Source organism: Ranitomeya variabilis, chromosome 4 (assembly GCF_051348905.1).
Source record: "Ranitomeya variabilis isolate aRanVar5 chromosome 4, aRanVar5.hap1, whole genome shotgun sequence".
Lineage (NCBI taxonomy): Eukaryota > Metazoa > Chordata > Amphibia > Anura > Dendrobatidae > Ranitomeya > Ranitomeya variabilis.
The window spans coordinates 281,969,164-281,986,971 of record NC_135235.1 but is presented as its reverse complement, the minus strand read 5'-3'; the positions used below and the strand labels follow the sequence as shown (position 1 = coordinate 281,986,971).

The following is a 17,808-nucleotide window of genomic DNA, read 5'->3' as shown; positions in this document are numbered from 1 at the left end:
GCATTGTGGGGACAGGAGTATGCCGACTCCACCACCAGGTCTGTTTTTGGGTCTCGGGGAATGGAAGAATTGTAAGCCACCATGAGAAATGGCAGCGGGGGAGACAGTGTCAGAGTCCTGGATCCAGGTTTCAGTAAGGGCCAACAGATTCAGAGAGTTGTTCACAAAGTAGTTGTGCAGGAAAGGAAGCTTGTTACATACAGACCGTGGATTCCAAAGGGCACAATTGAAAGAGAGGTGAGGGAGAGCAAGTAATATTAATAAGGTTAGTATGGTTTTGATATGAGGTAGGGTAGCGGTTGAAGTTGGGGGATGGGGGACCGGGGTTGGGGGAGATGTCCCCCGAAATCAGTAGGAGTACCATAACCAGCATTAATATTTACAGTAGCTCTTCTATGGAATAAGAGACAGTCATTTTCCCCCATGAAGACCAATAAGCCTTGGGTACTCATGACCTTGTCTTTGTTTAGTTATGCCTCCTCTGACCACCTTTGGCAAATTCTAACCACTACATACATTGCACGATTTTGAAGGTGCACTGACCCAGTCCTCCAGCCTACATAATAAAATCCTTGTAAAAGTCACTTAGATCCTTACACTTGCCCATTATTCCTGATTCCAATACACAATTTCTGCTTCAAACATTCCACTGTCCACTTGCTTTCACTCTATCCCAAGGTGCTATTGTATCAAAGTCATTATTATTTACAACAGTCTGCGGTTTTAATATTATGGCTGACCGTTGTAAAACCAAAGGGGATAGCCACCCAGGCAGCACAAAATTAGCAACCAAGGGCAAGGAGAATTAATTCAAGGGTCATGCTTAAAAGGAACAGTGAAGCACAAAGAAACACTCGATCATTCTAGTCTAGCTTGAGGTAACGATGTTGTCAAACAGTACAAAAGTGAAAGTCTTTTTTGGTTGTAGCTTTAGGAAATCCTCTCCTTATTCTATGCCGTACTGCTTCATTGAAATAAAGAATGTCCGTCATATCCAGTTTTCTTTTTATCATATTTTGAGTTAGACCAATTTCTCTTTTTGTAAGGTGTGGTGACAGCTTGTGCCGAGATGCCGGTAATGATTGGGATGATTCATTAACAGAACATCACAACTAGGGTTAAATGGCAGCTTAATCCTTTATTGAACAGGACTTAAAAGGTCAAAGTACTCCTGCCATTTTTTGGCATTTAAAAATGGCGACACGTTCAAGGGTTTCTTCGGTGCCACTCGCTTTAGCGAGTGAATGTGAACAGCGCTGATGACTGTGTCCAAAGGTGTCTGCAAGGTCTTGTATACACATTGTTTTCTAAAGAGTGTGATAGGTAAAGGATACCAGGGGAACACACATACAAGCCTAGACTATTCAGCACCCCTGCTGATCGAATAAGCAATAGCAGCATCAATTACTTTGCCTGTGGCTCAATTAGGCAGAGACTAGTTGGTGCCTCTGCATTGAATCTACTTGGGCTTAGTTATAGTGGCCCTTCACTACTCATTTACATTCCCATTTTGAGCACCTATTGGCATTGCATGGTCTCCGTGTATCCATCACCTGACCTCAGCTATACATGATGGCACCTTACCACATAGGTTCTATTCCTTGGTTCTTCATCTGTAGCTGAGCTCTACACAACTGCCGCTTCTCCTTCACACCTCTTTTGCCTCTTTCTACTTATCTATCAGAGCATTCTGGAAAGCAACTAATTGGAAAAAAAAACAAAAACGGGAGAGTTGAAATGTCAAAATGACCTAATGTGTCATTTGTGCTCTATATCTGCTGAGAAATTATGTAATGTTACTTATTCTCTACATGTGTACATGCTACTATGTAACATTCAGAATCAAAAAGTCTTAGCATCTTCACAATTGCCTTATGAAAGTCCAATGCCTTAGCTTCATCTTCTTTACATCAGCAGGGCACTGTCAGGCTGTGTGCACACGTAGCAGATTTTTAGCGTTTTTTTTGCGGTTTTTCGCTATAAAAACCGCGAAAAAAAAACGCTAACATTAAGCATCCTATGTAACAGATTGCAATCCGCATTTTTTGTGCACATGCTGCATCTTTTTCCTGAGCGGAATCGCAATCCAGAAAAAAAACGCAGCATGTTCATTAAAATTGCGGAATCGCGGCGATTCTGCACACATAGGAGTGCATTGATCTGCTTACTTCCCGCACGGGGCTGTGCACACCATGCGGGAAGTAAGCAGATCAAGTGCGGTTGGTACCCAGGGTGGAGGAGAGGAGACTCTCCTCCACGGACTGGGCACCATATAAGTGGTAAAAAAAAAGAATTAAAATAAAAAATAGCGATACACTCACCTTCTGGCGGCCCGACCTTCTCAGAGGCTTCCGAGGTGTGTGTGAAGGACCTGCGATGACGTCGCGGTCACATGACCGCGATGACGTCGCGGTCACGTGACCGCTACGTCAATGGAAGGTCCTGAACACACAGCATTAGGAACGGAAGCCGCTGAGGTGAGTATAACTTTTTTTTAATTATTTTTAACATTCTATCTTTTACTATAGATGCTGCATAGGCTGCATCTATAGTAAAAAGTTGGTCACACTTGTCAAACACTATGTTTGACAAGTGTGACCAACCTGTCAAACAGTTTTCCAAGCGATGCTACAGATCGCTTGGAAAACGCTAGCACTCTGCAAGCTAATTATGCTTGCAAAACGCTAGTTTTCTGCGGGTATATGCATGCAAATTCTGCATGCGATATACCCGCGGCAGGAGGCGCAGAATTGCCGCGGAAATTTCAGCACTAACGAGAGAGGGGATCCGCCCTTCAGGGACAGGAAACCTACAGAGATAAAAGGGCGGCACCTCTCTCCCGCATCAGTTGGATTACAGAGCATGAGAGGACCTCCTTGGTTAGTAACACATAAATAATTAACACATTTCACCCTGTGACTAAGCTTTTAAAAATTTATATCAATAAGTGGTGATAAGCCCTGCCAAGATAAAAGGGAGGGAATATAGGAGTGCTGTCATGGGCTCCTGAAAAACACCACTACCTGGTAAGTAGCTTGAGTATTTATTCAGTCGCCATGACCGCACTAACGCGAGAATTACAGAGAAAAGAGTATTAGGGAGGGACTACTGCTTCGAGCACCCTTCTACCAAACGTGAGATCAGAGGAGCTACCCAGATTAATCTATAATGTTTAAAGAAAGTAGATGGAGATGACCATGTGGCCGCCTTACATATATCCTCAATCGACACCTCCGATCTCTCCGCCCAGGAAGTCGCCATGGCCCGAGTGGAATGAGCCCTTATGCCTTTCGGGACTTCTAGGCCACCTGCTGAATAAACCAAAGAAATTGCATCCCTAATCCATCTACCCAAGGTGTTTTTGGACACCCTAAACCCTTTCCTGACTCCCTGAAAGGATATGAATAAATTATTATCTTTTTTCCAGGAGTCTGTTATAGATAAATACCTAAGTAGACATCTTTTGACATCTAACATATGGAGTTAGGATTAGGACAAAAAGAGGGGAGATTTATTTCCTGAAGTCTGTGGAACTTTGACGCTACCTTCGGAAGATAGAGGGGATCAGTTCTTAATACTACTCTATCTTCTTTAAACTGAATATATGGAGGTTGTCTAGAGAGAGCCTGTAGGTTACTAACTCTCCTCGCAGATGTGAGAGCAACTAAAAGAGCTGTTTTTAAGGACAGGACAGGAGCAGACTCTATAGGCTCAAAGGGGGCGTCAGTCAGAGCTGTAAGTACCAAGTTTAAGTCCCATGAGGCCAGTGTTTTCCTAATAATTGGTCTTGATCTAGCCGCTGCTTTGATAAATCTAGCAATCCAATAATTGTTAGCTAAATTACAATTATATAATGCCCCTAAAGCCGGTACATGAACTCTAAGGGTGCTTGTAGCTAGACCCATCTCTAGACCCCTCTGCAGGAACTCCAGAATCTTAGTAATATTGACTTTCTGACCCAAATCCGATCCTGAAACAGTCATGAATTTTTTCCAGATTCTAACAAATATTTGTCGTGGAAACCTTCCTGCTTTTTAATAGAGTATTAATAAGGCCTTGTGAAAAACCCCTTTCTCTTAGTAATGACCCTTCAAATCCCACGCTGTCAGATGTAAATTGGACATTCGTGGATGGTGAATTGGACCCTGTGAGAGGAGGTCTGGGAGTATCCACGGCTGAGAAATGGACATTTTCCTCAGCCAAGGAAACCACGGCCTCCTGGGCCAGAACGGTGCTATCAGGATTATTTGAGCTTTGTCCTCCCAAATCTTCCTCAGAACAATCGGGATTAAGTTCAATGGGGGAAAGGCATAAGCCATATTGAAGTGCCATGGAATTAGGAGGGAATCCACCGCATACGGATTGTCTCTGGAATTTAGGGAGCAAAACCGGTGACACTTTGTTCTCTTTGCTGGCGAAGAGGTCTATCTCTGGACACCCCCCCAAAGAAGGGTGATCTGGTCGAAGATGGTCTGATTGAGAACCCAATCTCCTTGCCCGAGCTTCCTGCGACTTAGGTAGTCGGCCATGATGTTGTGTTTTCCTTTTATATGAAGCGACGTGAGTGACAGTAGATGATTTTCGGCTATCTGTAAGATACGACCCGCCACTTCCATTAAAGATCTGGAGCGAGTTCCCCCCTGATGGTTAATGTACGCTACAGTTACCGGATTGTCTGAGAATAGCCTGACGTGATGGCCCTGTAAGGACATAAGGAAATGGCTCAGAGCTCGTTCTACTGCCAATAACTCTTTAAGGTTAGAGGACAAACTTTGTTCAGAACGTGACCAAACCCCCTGGACCCACATATCACCCATATGTGCTCCCCATCCCCTGGGGCTAGCATCTGTGGTCACCACACGAGATATATGGTTTATCCAGGGAACACCTGTACGCAGGTTTGGAGTGTGTAACCACCAACGTAAGGACTGAATAGAGGCAACAGATAAGGAAAAGGTACTATCCAGGTGGCCCTCTAAGATGAGTATTGTTCAATACATCCCACTGTAGGACTGGGCCCAAAGTACCGCCGGGATACACGACATGAGTGAGCCTAACAGTGACATCGCTCCTCTTAATGTTACCAATGGATTATCAACATTGAGTATTTGTCGTTGAATTTTTTCTACCTTTGTATCTGGTAGATGGCATTCTTGCAACCTTGAGTCCAATATGAGACCCAGGAATTCTTGAACCTCTAGAGGCTGTAGCCGTGATTTTTTGAAATTAATTATCCAACCCAACCTCTGTAAGGCTGCAATTACTCTGTCTAGTTGGGCCGAGCAGTGTGATTTTGAGTTTCCTATTATTAATAGGTCATCCAGATATGGAACTACCAGAATATCCTGTTCATGAAGATGTGCCATGACCTCCACCATTATCTTTGTGAACACACAAGGAGCAACTGCAACACCAAAGGGGAGTGCCCTATATTGGAAGTGTTTAACCGTCCCGCCTAGTAAGACTGCTACTCTTAAATAACGCTGGTGGTCTGCGTGTATAGGGACATGATAATAGGCGTCTTTAAGATCTAAGACGACCATGAAACACTTGTCAAACAATAGCTTTATTGCTGTCTTGACCGACTCCATTTTAAATGATTGGATCCACAAAAATTTATTCAGGCCCTTAAGGTTGATAATGGTGCAAAACGAATTGTCTGGCTTTTTAATCAAAAAGAGGGGAGAATAGAATCCTTTACCCCTTTGCGCCTCAGGAACCTCCACCAATACGCCCTTTTGTTGGAGTTCCTGGACCTCAGACTCCAATGCCAGTTGTTCTGCAGGAGAAGAACGCACAGGTGTTACTAGAAATTTGTCATTAGGAGTGTTCTGAAGATCCAACTTTAGTCCACCTTTAATAATGTTCAGGACCCATTGGCTATGGGAAATATTACGCTAAAGATAAAGACAAAACACACGGCACTCAAGGATCCTGTGTGGTGCCCAAGTCAGGTTTCCAGCCCGTCAATCCAATAGTAATAAGTCACTTGGCACTCAAATGGTTTCTTTCAGATGAAAAAAGTGAACATCCCATTTATTTGTGCATCCAGTTCAAAGATTATTTAAACGTTTTCGGTCAAATCACAAGACCTTCATCAGAAATATCTTTAACAAAACTGGAAGTGCTTCCAGTTAGTGACTTATTACTATTAAATATTACGCTAAGCCGGATAGAAGGCTAAAAGCCTGCCTCCTACCCGGTCCGCCAGTCACTGTGGCTTTCTGTTATCCCGAAAGGAGTTAAACATGTAGCCTCTACCTTTCTTTCTATTGGTGTCATATCTGGGCTTTTCCTTATTCAACCTTGTTTGGTCAAACCATCTTCTGTTAGAGCCCCGTCTGTAAGTGGGTCTACCCAGGTAGGGGAACAGTTTTTTACTATCTCCCGCTTTTTCTAATAACTCATCCAGAACTGGACCGAATAAGTGCGCCCCTTCACACGGAATGCTGCATAACTTTGATCTGGCTTGCATGTCCCCCTGCCAACATTTTAGCCAGATGGCCCTACGGGCCGAATTAGAAAGTGCCGCCGACCTGGCTGCCAATTTAACCGAATCTGCTGATGCATCAGCCAGATAAGCAGCAGCTCCCTGAATCATAGGGAGGGAGGATAATATTTAGTTTCTCAGGGTCTTATTCTTAAGCTGATCTTCCAGGCTGTCTAGCCATACCATCATAGAGCGTGCTGTACAGGTGGCTGCGATTGACGGTCTGAGAGCTCCTGCAGAAGTTTCCCAAGCTCCCTTGAGAAACACATCCGCTCTCCTGTCTAGTGGGTCCTTTAAAGTTCCCAGATCCTCAAACGGTAGTGAGGATTTCTTGGAAGCCTTAGCCACGGCTGCGTCAAGTTTCGGGGCCTTATCCCATGTCACCGATGCTGACTCTTCGAACGGATACTTTCGCTTAAACGATGGAGGAAGAGAACCTTTCCTTTCCGTTTTTTTCCATTCTCTAGTGATTAGTGAGTTTACTTTCTCCACTACCGGAAAGCATCTGCGGGATTTACGGTCTAATCCTTTGAACATAACATCCTGCATAGATTTTTCTGACGGAGTTTGCTCAATTCCTATCGTGTTATTTACGGCCTTGACGAGGCGGTCTATCCGATCAAAGGAAAAACATGAATGACCGTACTCAGTCTCTGAGGAAGATGATGACGTGTGAGAAGCCTCTGACTTCGGCTCCCCTGAGTCACTGTCCTCAAATGAACTTGGGGATCCAGGATCTATTCCTCTAGACCCTCTACTACGAGATAGGAATCTTGTTGAACCCCTAATCTCTTGCCTGACCATCTGCCTTAGGCTGTTGGTGAAATCTGGCGTCTCCTCTGCTATCAACCGTTGAATACACGGTCCACATAGTTTCTTAATGTAATCATCCGGGAGAGGAATACCACATTCCGCACATTCCTTATGCCTAGATTTAGAGGACCACTTTTTTCCCTGATACGGAGAGAGGGAATATAAGGTGAGACACATCACTAAGTGAACTTTCTTGGCGATCACTTACCCCTATAATGACTGAGTGGTACCGTAGATTGCGGGGAAGACCCTCTCAACCGTTGCAACATCTTTACGGCTTGAGGATTTTCCGGCTTTAGAAGTTTGTTCAGCTCTATCACCTCCAGGACGACTACTGCCACTAGAACGTCGCTGGGTGCTCGCTGCTTGGGGCTTCTCCAGGGGTTGACACTGTTGCTCAGACTCCAACGGTTCCTGCTCCTGAGACTCCATTGTAAAAATGGATACGAAGCATGTGGTAGCCCAAACTGAATGATTAAGTAGCCGGCCCCCTTAGGTACCTCCCCCTGGTGGGGGTCAGAAGGCCAATCCTGATGAACTGCCTGGTACACAGTATATGGGAGGCCCCTCCCCCACGAGACCCCACCGCCGATGTACCAACTCCGCCCGCTGAGCCAAATGCTGCCACCAACCAGCCCCTCCTGCGATAGAAACCGCTCAGCGCCCGGTTCCCGGCGTTATTCTAAAGGGCGCCGCCATGTTTGCCGGCGCGACCTTACTGCGCATGCGCTACCCGTCATCGCCCGCTGACGCTCTAGGCCCCTCTCACGCGTCACTTACGGTGCGCCGCGCTGCTCCCTGAACGCCGAACGTGGCGCCTGTGCCAGAGGGGAACGCTGGCGCCGCTTGCCCCCGCTATGCAACCACGCACCAGAGAGAAACGCTGGCGCTGCTCCGATTTACAGGCCCCGGCTAGAGCAGAGCATGGGCACCGCTTGATATCGCCGTTGATGCGTAGTCCCGGAGCTTAGGGCCTCCCACATAGTACTCACCCGTACCTGCGGCGATGGGACACTGAAAAAGACAGCACTCCCCCTGAAGGCTGCTTCTGCTCTGCTGTTGCCTACCCCCACAACCCTCTGTGGTGTGGCACTTCCAGAACCTCGATCAGCACCGAGGAAGGGGAACTCCCGCCTCCAGGATCGGTGTGTCAGATCTGGGTCCAGAATCTTCTTTCTTCACCTTCTTCAAAAAGGTATGTCTGCAGGGTCCCCGGTCAGGCACAGGAAACCAACTGATGCGGGAGAGAGGTGCCGCCCTTTTATCTCTGTAGGTTTCCTGTCCCTGAAGGGCGGATCCCCTCTCTCGTTAGTGCTGTCATGGCGACTGAATAAATATACGTTACTCTGTAGGTGCGGTGTCCAGATAGGGTACCACCCCATGTAGAATGCAGAGATAAAATCTGGCAATCGTATGATGCAAATTGGATTGTGATTTATTACAAGAAATGCAATCCAACAAAAATGACATTTCAGTCTGTGACTTAAGGCTTTCTTCAGACTAAAAGATGCAACAAAAAAACTACAAAAACAAACCAACATAGCATAAGAGGCTACTAACTTAACTGGACACTTAGCAATTACATTGCATATAAGTGGGGGCCGTGGTGCCATCAAACTGCGTATAAATGGCGGCCGCTCTGCCAGACTGCATATAAATAGGGGCTGCAGGGTTTCACAGAAACTTGAGAGAGGAGGAGAGTTCAAGGAAACATGTAATCAAAATGACATGGGAGACCAGGCTTGAGCTCCAAGACATTAAATCTAACATACAGTAATTGGTTTTAAAGTGTTAAGTCTGGACACGTAGATTTCAAAACAATGTAAAATTAATATTTTCAAATGAATATTTTCACTCTTCTACATATTTTCAAAAGTCGTCAGGTTCAGTTACGAAATGAGCCATTTCTTAATGATTTTGACTTGCTGAATTCAAGTCTGAATGAAAATGTTTAGTTGGCTCTTGTTTCTATGATGTCAAAGCGTTTTCCTTTTACTGCTACGTAATTCCCGCATAAAAGTTTCAGTATTTTGAAACATTTTTGCAAATATAATGCTGCAGAATATTTTGTTATGCCTATTTTCTTATATTTAGAGGAAACTTAGCAACAACTCAAATAACTAAAACATGTTGAAACGCTATTGCGAATGAAATATAATCAAGTGCAAAAATGTAGTAAAGGGACAAGACACTTGTAAAGACAGCCAAGTTTTTTTTTTGTTTAGTGATTGCTGCTGAGCTAACTCAAGGAGGCCTCAAGTTATACAAATTTACACATCCATATTTTGTGATCCAATGTACAGCCCAGAAGCTGGACTGCTGACTCACACTTAACAGCCTTAGGCCAGGGTCACACATGCGAGAAACACGGCCGAGTCTCGCATGTTAATACCCGGCCCTGCCGCCTGCACTTCGGAGCAGAGCGTGCGGCCGCATAGCAATACATGGGGAGCTGCACGCTACGCTCCTGAGTGACGGCAGCAATGCCAGGTGGTAACATGCGAGACTCGGCAGCGTTTCTCACATGTGTGATCCCGGCCTCATAGAAATATATGAGATAGTCAGGATTCGGTCAACAAAACCTGCTGCCAGTTCGTGCACTACAGGCCTTTCTCTGATTGCAAAACAGATGTGTGAATCCAGCCTAACACACACTCACTACTGTCAAGTGTCTACAATATGTCAAATGTTTGATTAAATGACAGGGTCGGCTAGAACGCGCCACTAAATAATTGCTTGTTATCTACTCTTGGTAACCCCCTTTATATCAACAACACTTAAACTTAATCAGGAAACGTTTCCGTGCAGAAAGAACATAAAAACCAAATTAGATTTGCAACTTATTGTCAATAAAACATAATACATTCTCATAAAAATGACTCAAGTCCAGCGCCTTTTTCCTACACTATCCTTCTGTGGAAAACTTTGTACATGACCCCCATTGTGTTCTATTTTCTTGTGGCTCTGCGTTGCAAGGAGATGTGTTGCTAGAAGCCACAGGCTCTGACAGATTCAAGTTCAAAGAAAAAACAATTCCCATGTTGTAAGTGGAATTCCAGGTCATGCGTGAAACCGTCAGTCTAAGGATGGAAGGAGCGCAGCCGATGGGGATCAGACCTGTACCAGGCTCACTGGCTCTCGGTTCTGCTCTGTTTTTCATCACTCCCACTCTCTTCCATTTACAGCCCCCACTGATCTGCTTACTCCACACCAGGGCAGTTTCTAGCCCAAAAATGACACAGGGCGAGAGTAGGAAATTTCTCCCCCCCCCCCCCCCCCCCCCGGCACCGAAAATAATAAACATTATTTTTGTGGGCTTGAGTAATAAATAGAGAGCAGGCTTGTATCTTCCCTTTTTTTAATAAATTATAATTTGCCTTTAACTTATATAGAACTTGGGGAAAAGGGACAAGTATGCTAATTATTAACGGTGAGAACAAAGTTGTAGGTAAATAATATCTATTAATTATTTTGGAAACAGATCCTAAAAATTGTAGGTTGCAGATTTATGAGAAACTGACTCTTCTAGATTTAGCCGCTGCAAAAGCATTAATAGCTTCCGAATAATTCAGCTTTTCTGCCAGTTCATTTTCTAATTCCAGGTCACATTTACTAATCTCTTCTAAAAGGAGATTGGCGAGACTTTCCCCAGATGTATCAGTAGCAGGACGATAGCCAATAAAATGTTCCTTTATTGCTACGTGATCATCATCTATATCAACAAATCTTAAGGTGTATGACAACTGTTCAGTGTGACCTGCATCTTGTGTGCAGTCCAACATTATTGAAAAATACTTAGATCTTTTGGCTTTTTCTAGAATACATTTCTTCACCTGAGAGGCCATCAAGCAGATAATTTCATTTTGAATTAAATTTCCACAGTAATGTGTATGGATTTCCTGGGAAGTAATTCGTTTTAAATGATCTCTCATTACTGGTTCAAATTTTCCAAGAAGCTCTATAAGCCCAAGGAAATGTCCATTATTTGGTGTAAACAATGTATTTGACGATCCTCGAAAAGCTAAATTATTGGTTGCCAGGTATACAGTTACTGCCATAACTCTTTCCAACACTTCTCGCCTGGGTGAGGATGCCACCAGACTGCCAAAGATGAGGTAAGTCAGCTGGGCCCCCTCCCGGGTTTCATGCTGTGGGGCATGCCAAATCAGCATGCCCCAAGGGTGGTTGGGGGGGGGGCAGGTGTGGGGGTCCCCATCCAAAAAAAAAGGCTAGCCCAACCCATCCCATCCCTCAGACCCCCTCACCTGTTCAGTGTGTCAGTGCCCTCTGCCCTCTGAGTCTGAGCGCGCTCAGACTGCTAAATGGGGCTGCTGGGAAGGGAAGGACTAATCCATAGGCAGGGGGTGGGCATTTTTGCTATACTGCTACCACTGTCAGACTAGACTGCAGCCTGTCCTGTCCAGCATTGAAATTGGCAACAGCCAGGCAGCCTAGTCTGACAGTGATAGTGTGTGTGCTTAGCTCTTTGATCACTGTCTCAGGGAGCGCCCGTGCTCAGCCGAGAGCGCGGCGCCCCTGCTATCAGTGTGGGAGTGGCCGAGCTGCCTCATCCTGGCTGTTCATTCTCGCTGTTCATCCAGCGCGGAGCGGAGGTGAGTCATACCTCCCAACTTTTGAAGATGGGAAAGAGGGACAAAGTTTGCGGCGCGCTTTGCGCGCCGCGGCAAATTTTAGGCCACGCCTCTGACCACACCCATTCATAATTAGTCACACCCATATCCACATCCCAACCACACCCATTTAGCACTGCCGATCACACTGTTTCATATACAATAATTATAAACAAAAAAATATGGCCACACAGTGCCCCATACTGTATAATGGCCACACATGATGCTCCATACTGTATAATGAACACACATGACGCTCCATACTGTATAATGGCCACACATGATGCTCCATACTGTATAATGAACACACATGATGCTCCATACTGTATGACCGCACATGATGCTCCATACTGTATAATGACCGCACATGATGCTCCATACTGTATAATGACCCCACATGATGCTCCATACTGTATAATGACCGCACATGATGCTCCATACTGTATAATGACCCCACATGATGCTCCATACTGTATAATGGCCACACATGATGCTCCATACTGTATAATGGCCGCACATGATGCTCCATACTGTATAATGGCCACACATGATGCTCCATACTGTATAATGACCGCACATGATGCTCCATACTGTATAATGACCGCACATGATGCTCCATACTGTACAATGACCGCACATGATGCTCCATATTGTATAATGACCGCACATGATGCTCCATACTGTATAATGACCGCACATGATGCTCCATACTGTATAATGGCCACACATAATGCTCCATACTGTATAATGACCGCACATGATGCTCCATACTGTATAATGACCACACATGATGCTCCATACTGTATAATGACATACAGGCACGCAGCTCACACACAGGCACGCAGCTCACACGCACGCAGCTCACAAACACATGCAGCTTTGACACAAATGCATCACACACGCAGCCATCACACACACACGCAGCCATCACACACACACACACGCAGCCATCACACACACACACACGCAGCCATCACACACACACACACACGCAGCCATCACACACACATGCAGCCATCACACACACACAGCCATCACACACACACAGCCATCACACACACACAGCCATCACACACACGCAGCCATCACACACACACAGCCATCACACACACACGCAGCCATCACACACACGCAGCCATCACACACACGCAGCCATCACACACACGCAGCCATCACACACACGCAGCCATCACACACACACACGCAGCCATCACACACACACGCAGCCATCACACACACAGCCATCACACACACACACGCAGCCATCACACACACACACACACGCGCAGCCATCACACATGCAGCCATCACACACACACGCAGCCATCACACACACACACGCAGCCATCACACACACACACGCAGCCATCACACACACACGCAGCCATCACACACACACACGCAGCCATCACACACACACACACGCAGCCATCACACACACACACACGCAGCCATCACACACACACAGCCATCACACACACACACGCAGCCATCACACACACGCAGCCATCACACACACACACACGCAGCCATCACACACACACAGCCATCACACACACACACCCAGCCATCACACACACACACACGCAGCCATCACACACATCACACACACACAATCTCCTCTGTGATGCAGGGGCGGCTGATGTCCATGTGCAGCTCTCTGCTGAAGTCTTCAGTCTCCTGCTCACAGCTCTGCACTATCCCGGCACCTCCCCCGTCTCTCCTTCTCTGCCGGGATAGCAGCTAAGAGCAGAAGCCGGAGCTCCGTGCACACACAGCCAGAGGTAGTGAATCGCTGACCTTTCTTCTTGATTGCTGCAGGCTCTCTCCTTCAGCGTGGCAGCGCCGCACAGGGGGCGGGAGGGGGGGGGGGTGTTGCGCGGGCGGTCAGGAGGCAGCTTTTATATAAAAAAAAAAAAAAACAGGCTCTCTCTACGTCCCGGAAGTGGGCGGGGCTTCACCGGCGGCCGCAAATTCGGGATTTTAAATGCCCGAAGCGGGACAGCGGGACCCCGGTGCCAAAGCGGGACTGTCCCGCTGAAATCGGGACGGTTGGGAGGTATGGGTGAGTGGCGGCGCCGAGGTGGCCGCAACCATTATGTGCGGTGCGGGGGGGGGGGCGCGGCGACGCGAGGCGATGATCTGACCGCTCAGCTGTCAGATTTGCAGCTGAGTTCGGGCAGGGCGCGCCCGCGCTCAGCACTGAGCGCGGCATCCGCGCCCCTGACAGCCCTTAAACAGCAGCAGCAGCGGGCAGGGGACCACCGGGGCCCGAGGCCTCTCCTGCGCCCCCCGGCCCCACGGCGCCCCGTGTGGCCGCCCTGCCCGCCCTGTTGAAGAAACGGCCCTGCTCCACACCTTACCTACTTTTCAAGTACCTTTCTTACAAGTAGAAGAGCCCATGGGATTGGTTAGGAATAACCTGTAAAAACTTTAATGTAGTTGACGCAGTGACTGTATCTGTTAAAAAATAGTAAAGGCACCCACCATGACCAGTGACTGGCAGATTATTATTCTAATATGGAATGCAGTAAGAAGCAGCGAATACAATGTATATATCATTCCATACATTTCATTAATGTACATATAAAAGTCTTGAAGTCACTATCAGACTGGCCTCAGCTGGTTGAAGTTTTGGAAATGTAGAACAATGTAGCGGCCATACCACTGTCACACTGCGAACTCTGTTCTGGATAATAAAGTCCTGATTATGGGACCCCCTCTATGAAGTTTATATGCCCCCTTAGAGCTTTTAGAAAAGGTTTAATACTGAACAGATTAAGTGCTGGTTAAAAAAAACAAAAACAACAAAAACAACTTTATCTGTTTCTAAACCGGACCACTGTTGTAAGTTTTATCATCTAGATTTCCTAGGCTTTTGATGACATATATGCCAAGTTACAGCTTCCACTACCATTAAAGGAATTGTCCACTTTCAAAAGCTGGGTTTTATATGATATTTGCATAAGGTATCCCAATTTTTCATTCATTAATTTTGAAATTCAACTTTCAAAAGCTGAACCCAATAACTGTGCTCAGTGGCTGATGACGTCTGTTTCGGAGGCTGGCCTGGTTTCTGCTCTCTCTTCTTGCTGCATTATCACCTTTTCAATGTGAACTGTCAGGACGCTATCTTTCCAGCTAATCACTTCTCCTGAAGTCAGTGACACATTCAAAGGAATGTAGAAAACGGAGTGCATACTGGGAATGTATCAAAATGGACAACTGGCACATGCTCAGCAGAGTAGGGACTAGCCCATCCCCTGAAATGGATGTCACCGATGAAAACTTTGCTTCAGGGTGGAAACAGTAGATGCGGTAGTGACCACAGCCCCAGCCCCCTGATGACGTGCTGTTAGAGTATCCCAGCATGCACTGGAGATTCTCAAACTAAACATCATCATTTCGAAAAAGAAATGCAGACAAGAATTTAGAGTAGAGAGGGAACAGTGGGGAATTTGTAGCCATTAAGAGTTTGGGCTCCTACAGACCAGTTAGACGCTCCTAATTAACCAGTTACCTGCATTAACCCCTTTCTGACCTCGGACGGGATAGTACGTCCAAGGTCAGATACCCCGCTTTGATGCACTTTTTTTTTTTTTTTTTTGAGTGGCTCAAAAAAAAAAAAAGCACATTAAGGTCATGGAGTGGCCTAGCCAATCTCCAGACTTTAATCCCATAGAAAACTTATGGAGGGAGTTAAAGCTCCAAGTTGCCAAACGACAGCTTCCAAATCTTAATGATTTAGAGATGATCTGCAAAGGAGGAGTGGACCAAAATTCCTCCTGACATGTGCGCAAACCTCATCATCAACTACAAAAAAGTCTGACTGGTGTGCTTGCCAACAAGGGTTTTGCCACAAAGTGTTAAGTCTTGTTTGCCAGGGGGGGATCAAATACTTAGATATTTCTCACTGCAAAATGCAAATAAATTTATAATTTACACAATGATTTTCTGGATTTTATTTTTGATATTATCTCTCAATGTTAAAATTAACCTACCCTTAAAATTATAGACTGTTCATGTCTGTCAGTGGGCAAACTTACAAAATCAGCAAGGGATCAAATACTTATTTCCTCAACTGTATATCAACGGTGCGTAAAAAAAAATATATATATATCAGCATCGCATGGTCCGAGCATTGTGCGATTTTTTTTCTCCCACCCATAGGCTTGCATTGGCAATTCTCATCTGAGATACGAGGACAATTGGAGCGCCCCCAGACGCAGGGCCACGGGGTACTCTGTACCGGGCCTCTCTGTCTCAGTTCGGGGGTTGTCACGGTGGCTAGACCCGGTCCGTGACCCTGCTAAGGGGCGTCCAATGAAAGGTGAAAGTGGTGGTGCAAGTCGCGGTGAATAATGAGGACACGGGGTTGCAGTCTCTTTACCTCTTTACTGAATCTTCAAGATCCTCAATCCAGAGAACGGTTAACAGGGCTGGCTGAAACCGGCCGGTCCGATGGCACCTCCAGAGTTCCCTTCGCAGGTGGAAATCTGTGCCTTCCTTCTAGCGCCTGTGTGTTGTAGTACTTCCCTGCTGAGCACCAAGGGATAGTCCTCACAACTGTTGGGTATGTTTCTGATGTTCTTTCCCACAACTTATGTCTGTTCTGATGTTCTTCTCCGTCCCCCAGATGATATGGCTAGGACGCACCCGTATGACGGGTAGGCCTGGAGTTCTTCCGGGACCCCAGTGACGCCCCTCTCCCACAGTTGCCCCCTATGTCTGCTTAGGTGATTTAGGTGAGACAGCCAACCTATAATTAACTGTCCTGCCGCTGTTTGAAGTATTGCTTGGAGCCAAATACTTCCTCGGCGTTCCGGCCACGCGCCTCAGTAGGATGTTGCCTCGATCTTACAGCACGACTCCTACTGGTGTTCTCCTTTTTGCTATGATCTCGTTTCTCACTCTTCACAATAAACCTCGCTTCTTGTCCTTTCTTAAGATACCGCCGCGATGTAGTGCAGGCGTGGTTCCTTAACGTTCTCTCTTGTTCGCTAGGCCTCTCAGGATCCCACCACTGACAGGGACCCCCCTGAATCTTCCCCTGCAACACCCTCTGCCACAGGATGTTGCCTGGTTCCAACCCAGTCAGCTTCTGCCTAACTTTCTATCCAACCCCAACTTTTACCAAATTGTGAGGAGTGGCCTAATACATAGTGCCCTTTGCTCCCCCTGGAGGCCAGACTATGAAGTGTATTGGTGTCTGTGATACCTGGTCAGGTGAACTCCTTAAGTGCCATCAGACGTACCATCACTCCCCTTAGCAGCGGAGCATCAGTACTGCAACGACCAGGACTCTGGGGCGCTGCACAATCGCAGCAGGCTGCAATTTTTTTTCTCAGTCTGATATCAGCTGAGAAAAAAAAATTACAGATGAGAGGTAACCCACTGAATAACATTGGTCGGAGTGCAATGCGATTTTTTATCTGATTACACTCTTCTGTTTTTCTTGCAAATGAGTATGAGCCCTAACTTTTCATGTGGACGAATTCTCCCACCTGAGCTGTGGATCTCTGCAGCTCCTCCAGAGTGACCATGGGCCTGCTGACTGCTTCTCTAATTACTGCCCTCCTTGCTTGGGATGTCAGTTTAGGTGGGCGGACATGTCTTTGTAGGCTTGCAGATGTGCCATACTCCTTCCATTTTTGGATGATGGATTGAAGAGTTCTCTGTGAGATGTTCACAGCTTGGGCTATTTTTCTTTTTAATAACCTAACCCTACTTTATTCTTCTCCACAACTTTACCTCTTACTCGTATGGGGTGTTCCTTGGTTTTCATTAAACCGTTTGATCCCCAATTTTCTTTAACAATTTTCTGAAGCCTTCACAAACAGTTGTAGTTAAACTGAGAAAAAAATACTGACAGGT

The 17,808-nt window shown here is 46.2% G+C and overlaps 1 protein-coding gene and 1 long non-coding RNA gene across 7 annotated transcripts in view; one reads left to right on the top strand and one right to left on the bottom strand.

The window, feature by feature from the left end:
- The window catches only part of LOC143768828 (uncharacterized), a 252,489-nt gene that overhangs the window by 88,577 nt on the left and 146,104 nt on the right, over window positions 1-17,808 (bottom strand). For 5 of the 6 annotated variants that reach the window (XR_013214062.1, XR_013214059.1, XR_013214058.1 and 2 more), the window contains one exon: window positions 1,585-1,701. The exons of the other annotated variant lie outside the window; for it this stretch is intronic. The gene's annotated coding sequence lies outside the window, so the exon portion shown is untranslated. The remainder of the gene's footprint in view (window positions 1-1,584; window positions 1,702-17,808) is intronic. 6 annotated transcript variants of the gene reach the window in all.
- Window positions 1-17,808, top strand: part of LOC143764458 (uncharacterized) — a 243,780-nt gene that overhangs the window by 136,797 nt on the left and 89,175 nt on the right. The gene's annotated exons all lie outside the window — the stretch shown is intronic.